The 6,721-nt window shown below is 36.9% G+C and overlaps 1 pseudogene; it reads left to right on the top strand.

Annotated features, from left to right (window-relative positions):
• The first annotated feature begins 524 nt into the window (after positions 1-524).
• On the top strand, positions 525-5,815 carry LOC112006198 (cellulose synthase A catalytic subunit 8 [UDP-forming]-like; annotated as a pseudogene).
• The last annotated feature ends 906 nt before the right edge of the window (positions 5,816-6,721 follow it).

Below are 6,721 nucleotides of genomic sequence, written 5' to 3'. Positions count from 1 at the left end.
TCGTCACCATCCAAACCTCCAACCTCCTCAAATCTCAATCCATGTAGATGCACCCTTAGCTAACAATGTTTTTTCTTCATTTGGACCACGTAACCATGTATTTGAATTTAATTTTGAAATCCAATGTATTATATTTAAAGAATTGTAACTAAATTTTATTTAGTAAATAAAATAAAGATATGACTAGGCATTTATGGGCTGGATATGGGGCTTTATTTTGAACCCATCGTGTATTTTTAAGGAACCTGGGGTTGGGGAGATTTTCCAGGCCCACTCACCTGTCACAAGGAGGTGCAAGTTTAGTGGCTGAAGCTCTCAAATTTACTCGACCTGAGACTCAAGAAGAGTTGAAGTTTTAGAGCGGTGGCAGCAATGCAAGTAACTAGTATTGTGAAGCTCTTTTTGAGTGTTAATGGAAGAGTTTGTTGGTCTTGCATTTGGTGCTTTCAGTCTATGGGGCATATTTCTGTTCACTTTGTGACATGACCAATATTTGCCTATTGATTCCAAGTTCCAACGAATACATGGCACCCACATATGCAATGGTAGAAGCTTTGTTTGAGATTAATGGGAGGAGAAACAAGCATCATTCAGAGAGAGTGATGATCATATTCATATGCATTTAAAATTGGCAAAGGAAGTCCTAATGTCTTTTTTTCTTTTTTTTTTTGGGTGTTTAGACAAATATTGAGTTTTTACTTTTTAAAATCCTCCAGCTAGGAGTACATAGCTACAACCAACAACGTTACACATAAATTGCTAAATTCCTTAAGTAATTATACCAAGTCAATCACAGCTACAGTTTCTCTGTTGTAATCAGCAACAGAGGAAACTGCAGAAGACCATCAAGAGAAACTAAGAAACTACAAACTAGAACAATTTATCAAGAAATAAGTTGACAATATCAGATGAAATCTAACTGCAACAATTATTAAATACTGAGGCTACAAGTGAAGCCACATCCCAGGGATTGGGAGGGCACAGAGATACCACTTGTCTGAATTAAAAAAAAAAAAAAAATGACAGTCACAAAGTGCACATCTCTTCAGTCTTCACACGTATTGATCAAATGCTTGTGATATCAACGTGTACAAGGCTGAAGGCACCAGCAGAATTGTATTTATTTATTTATTTATTTATTTTTTAATATCAGACTCTGGTTTGAGGAGTCTGTAATGTAGGTGTAACCAAATCTTAAATATAGTTATATAGGCAATCAAAATTTGCCTAACACCTATGAATATATTGTAGAGGGGGCAATATAGTTATATAGGTATTCAATAGGGAGACATATATAGACAAGCTGTCTGCAAGGTATACATACTTGTGGCTTTCAATGTCAAAGATGCAAGCTATAATTGTTTGAAAGTGTTTACTAGTGCAATAAGATTTTATGCATGTACAAAGCTGGTTCAATAGCGTCTGATCCTCTGTAAAACTTGGCCTTTTCTAATTACTTGTCATTTTTTAATTAAACCTGGTTACAAACATTGTCAACTGATGTTTCTGAAATTGATCTCAACTCTGTGCTTATATCTTGGCCCCCAATCACAGGTGTCATTTATGTAGGCTTAGGCTGAATCTGCAGGTAATTTAACATGTAAGGTTGCATTAGAAGAGAATACGTATTGAATAAAACTTCCAACTAAAATATAAATGGACCTATTAATTGATGAACACTTTGAACAAAAATATTATAGATAAATTTTGAACCAAAATACATACATGGGATGGTTCAACTCACTAACATATCAGGTTTGAAAGAGAGGGTGAGCCCTCCCAGCTCACTTCTGTGGATGTCTTTGTGAGCACTGTTGATCCAATGAAAGAACCACTATTGATAACTGCCAATGCTGTGCTTTCCATCCTTGCAATGGACTACCCCGTGGATAAAGTCTGCTGCTATTTGTCTGATGATGGAGCTTCCGTGCTTTCATTTGAATCTCTTGTTGAAATGGCTGACTTTGCAAGAAAGTGGGTACCATTCTGCAAAAAATTTGCTATTGAACCACGTACACCTGAGTTCTACTTTGCACAGAAGTTTGACTATTTGAAGGATAAAGTGCAACCTTCTTTTGTGAAAGAACGTAGAGCAATAAAGGTAAGCAACTGAAATGCTGTCTAGCTACAACTTCTCAATTACTAATTCCACTTTGACATCTTAATTAAGGATTTTGATATTAAACTTATGGCCAGCAGATTCTGCTTCTCTTAAGTGTTATTGTTGGCTAACTTATGTATTATTGTGTCTCTAAAACTAATCAGTCTCAAAATTGATTCTATTTTGCTACAGAGAGATTATGAAGAGTTTAGTGTGCATTAATGCTTTAGTAGCAAAGGCTCAGAAAAAAACAGAAGAAGGTTGGGCTATGCAAGATGGAAGACCTTGGCCAGGGAATGACAGTAATGACCGCACAGGAATGATTCAGGTAAATGTAGCTTCTAGCTATATTTTTTGTGTAAAATTTCAATTAATAGTGTAACATTTAGATGTTTAATATCTTACATTTCAGGAAGCATTTAGTATATAGAATGAAACAAGGCTTTTTCTCAAACTAATTCTTGGGCTGTAAACTTTGAAGCTTAAGGCCATTACTTGAAGATCTCGTTGGCATTTACTTGAAATTATATATATGGAAACATAATTTTTGAGTGGATAGCATTTCTTCTTTTCTCTCGCCAAATTACAATCTTAGCAACTATTAGTCCATTAATGTTTTTAAGATCTTCTTAGAAAAATGCTTTTACATGGTGCATCCCTGTTTGTAAAATACGAGTTTTTAACTATGGTATTTTTTTTTTTTTCATCGATTCAGGTTTTCCTTGGACATAGTGGTGCCCATTATGTAGAGGGAAATGAACTTACTCGACTGGTCTATATATCCAGGGAGAAAAGGCCAGTCTACCGACACCACAAGAAAGCTGATGCTGAAAATGCTTTTCACAAAATTAATGATTGGCATTGGAAATCTAACATTACAATAACACTTTAATGGTTGCATTTACAGGTTAGGGTGTCTGCAGTTCTTACAAATGCTCCCTACATCCTCAACCTTGATTGTGATCACTATGATAACTATGCAAGGCAGTTCATGAGGCGATGTGTTTCTTGATGGACCCACAAATTGGTCGAGATGTATGCTATATGCAGTTCCCTAATAGGTTTGATGGAATTGATCGCAGTGATCGATATGCCAACCGCAAAACAGTTTTCTTTGATGTAAGTTTAAAAGATAGCACGTATGGATTTATCCATTGTTTTTGTTAGTTTCCTTATAAGCACTTGTCTATATTATGAAAGTAAGAAATATAAATTTCAAAGCTGTATTAAACTATGTCAGAAATTCATCCATCATAGACAGATCTTTATAAAATTTAATTGAACAATCAAGTTGGGAGTTTTATTGTCAAATGATTAAAAATAATAATGGAAAATAAGTTTCTACATTAATATCTGGTAAGTATTCAGGATTTGAAAACTGGTTGATAACTTCATATATATGGTAAATATTAAGGATTCAGAAGCATTTCAATTCCAGCTGTGTTTTTAAGTTAAAGTCCAACTCAAATTTTACTCTCTTCAATTTATGAATAGAAGTAGGTGTATTATCCCATTTGCAAATTGATATATCACATTTTCATAATAAAATAGAAGAATTGAAAAAAAAAATTATGCTATGATGGAGTCCCAGCATAATTACCGAAGTATTCAGCCTTCTGAGTTTTGAGAATCTCTTCATTCCAATTTCAGGTTAATGAAAGGACTAGATGGCATTCAAGGACCAGTTTATGTGGGAACAGGTTGTGTTTTCAATAGGCAAGCACTTTATGGCTATGGACCTCCTTCTTTGCCTGGCTTACCTATGGCTTCTCCCCCATACCGCTCATGGTTTGGCAAGCACTCCTCCAAGGAGCCCTCTAAAGATCCTTCGGTGGTTTACAGAGATGCAAAACAGGAAGAACTTGATGCTGGCATATTTAACCTCAAGGAGGTTGAAAGTAAGTCTAGTTATGAAGAAAAATAGTTCAACAGACATTTCATGCAGTAATTAAGATTTGCTTGGATTTTTCGTTAAGGATTATGATCAGAACGAGAGGTCATTGCTCATCTCCCAGATGATCCTTAAGAGAACTTTTGGCACTTCTTCAGTATTTATTGAGTTTACACTTATGGAAAATGAAGGAGTGCCTGAATCTGCTGACCCATCAACATTGATGAAGGAAGCAATTCATGTCATTAGTTGTGGTTATGGACAGAAGACTTCATGGGGAAGAGAGGTACATTCTTTTTGTTCTTGCTATCATGCGGCAATTTCATGCTTCCCTTCTTGGTTGCCAATATGTTATGATCTTATTGTTATAAGTTGTACTACATACATATACATCTAAACTTTCACTTGAGCGTTAACCATTACTAAATGTGACCTTGAAACCCATATAAACCTTCTCCTCTTTTTCTGTAATAATTCAAATTTTGTATTCTGACCTCCCAGATTTGTTGGATATATGGTTCGGCCACTAAGGATATTTTGGCGGGTTTCAAAATGCACTGCCGAGAATGGAGATCAATTTACTGCATGCCCTTAAGAACAGCATTCAAAGGTTCAGTCCCCCTCAACCTATCTGATCGATTGCACCAAGTTCTCTGGTGGGCACTTGGATCTGTGGAGATTTTCCTAAGTAGACATTGTCCCTTATGGTACGGTTATGCAGCAGGCCGCCTCAAATGGCTTCAAAGACTAGCATTTATAAACACTGTTGTTTACCCATTTACATCCTTCCCTCTTGTAGTTTACTTCTCAATCCCTGTAATTTGCCTTCTCACAGGGAAATTTATTGTAGCAACAGATGCGGTAATTTCTTGTACTTTCACTTAAAAATTAGAAATCATGTGTTTTTGGGGTCTTGGGAGAGGTATTTTAGACAAGTTTATACATAATAACACTGTGCTACATACAAGTATAAAAATGCATCAGATTAGTATTTAAGTCGGCCTGGTATGACCTTATGGTGTTTTTCCAAATTTCGTGAAGATGTTGGTCAATATTTCAAAATCAATGAGCACTGATATATGGTTGATGAACTCAAACATATAATAAAAAATTCAATCTTGCTATAATTTTTTTTAACGTTTATGTTTTCAAACAATGTACTCAAAGAACTTACCTCATGTTATACCTTGTAATTTGTTTCAGATGACCAACCTCGGAAACCTCCTTTATCTTGGCCTTACCATCATTCTGACCAATGTGATTGAGATGTGGTGGAGTGGTGTCAGGCAGCATTCAGGACTGGTGGAGAAATGAGCAGTTCTGGGTGATTGGAGGTGTTTCATCCCACCTCTTTGCCGTCTTCCAAGGATTCCTGAACCTGATGGGTGGAATTGATACCAACTTCACAGGCACTGCAAAGCCAGCTGATGATATAGAGTTTGGTGATCTCTACATTGTCAAGTGGACAACACTTCTCATCCCTCCAAAAACACTAATCATAATCAACATTGTTGGCGTTGTTGCTGGATTTTCTGATGCACTTAACAAGGGAATTGTAGCATGGGGACCACTCTTTGGCAAGAATTTCTTTGCTTTCTGGGTTATTTCTCATCTCTTTCCATTCGTGAAGGGTCTCATGGGTTGCCAAAACAGGACTCCAACCATTGTTGTTCTTTGGTCCGTGCTGTTTGGCTTCAGTGTTCTCTCTTATTTGGGTGAAGATAGATCCCTTTGTGAACAAAGTTGACAGCTCAACCATTGCCCCAACCTGCATTGCTATTGATTGTGATATCACTAAATGAAAGCTTCCCAGAGTTTTTGATGATGGTTTTGATTGCCTATTGTTGAGGTAGGAGCCATATTTAGTTGTTTCTTCACTGTTGTGGCATATTGAAGTAAGTTTTGGACAATCTGAGTGGAAAAGCATTGCCTTGATTGAGCAATATCAAAGTGAAACGGGGATTGCTATTTCATTTAGGGGCAATATTAGGGGGAATCTGCAAAATTTAGGGGGCAATAACGTAATTTCTTACAACTAAAACTTTAAACCCCCTACTCCTGATATACCCCCAAATCGCTCTCCCGCTCTCTGGTTCAGCTAACCGGTCGTTTCGCAAGCTTGGGAGGACAGTGTCGTAATTTCACACAGCCAAAACCTCAAACTATACTCCGCTTATACCCCAAAATACCCCAAATCTCTTCCCGGCTTTCTGGCTCTTGGGAGGACAATATCGTAATTTCTCACAACCAAAACCTAACACCCTACTCTTACTATAAATCCAAATCTTTCTCTCGTTTAGTTTCTCAGCCGTTTCGCCTCGGTACTCTGCTCTTCCACATCCACACAACAATGGTGCCTCTCTCTCTTTTTCTCTCAGTTATCAATTTTGTTGTTGTTTTTTTTAATGTAATGATTTATTTGACGAGTGTGCTGGGTTTTGGATTTTAAAGGCTTCGGAGAAGAAACTAAGCAACCCAATGAGGGAGATGAAGGTCCAGAAGCTCGTCCTCAACATCTCCGTTCGTGAGACTGAGAGCGGTGATCGTCTCATCAGAGCTGCCAAGGTGTTGGAGCAGAGGCAATGCAGCTTCCGGGTGATATTTTGCTTAGTTTTATACTTCTTTCAGCTGCTTCTCTTTTTCTTATCTTCCTTTTTCTTTTTTTTTTCACGGCTGGGTTTTTCATCTTCTTCTCTTTTTTCTTTTTTCTTTTCTTTTTTTCTTCTTCA

The sequence above is a fragment of the Quercus suber genome, unplaced genomic scaffold (assembly GCF_002906115.3).
Source record: "Quercus suber isolate HL8 unplaced genomic scaffold, Cork oak 2.0 scaffold_152, whole genome shotgun sequence".
Taxonomy (NCBI): Eukaryota; Viridiplantae; Streptophyta; class Magnoliopsida; order Fagales; family Fagaceae; genus Quercus; species Quercus suber.
This window is presented reverse-complemented; position numbering and strand designations above follow the sequence as displayed.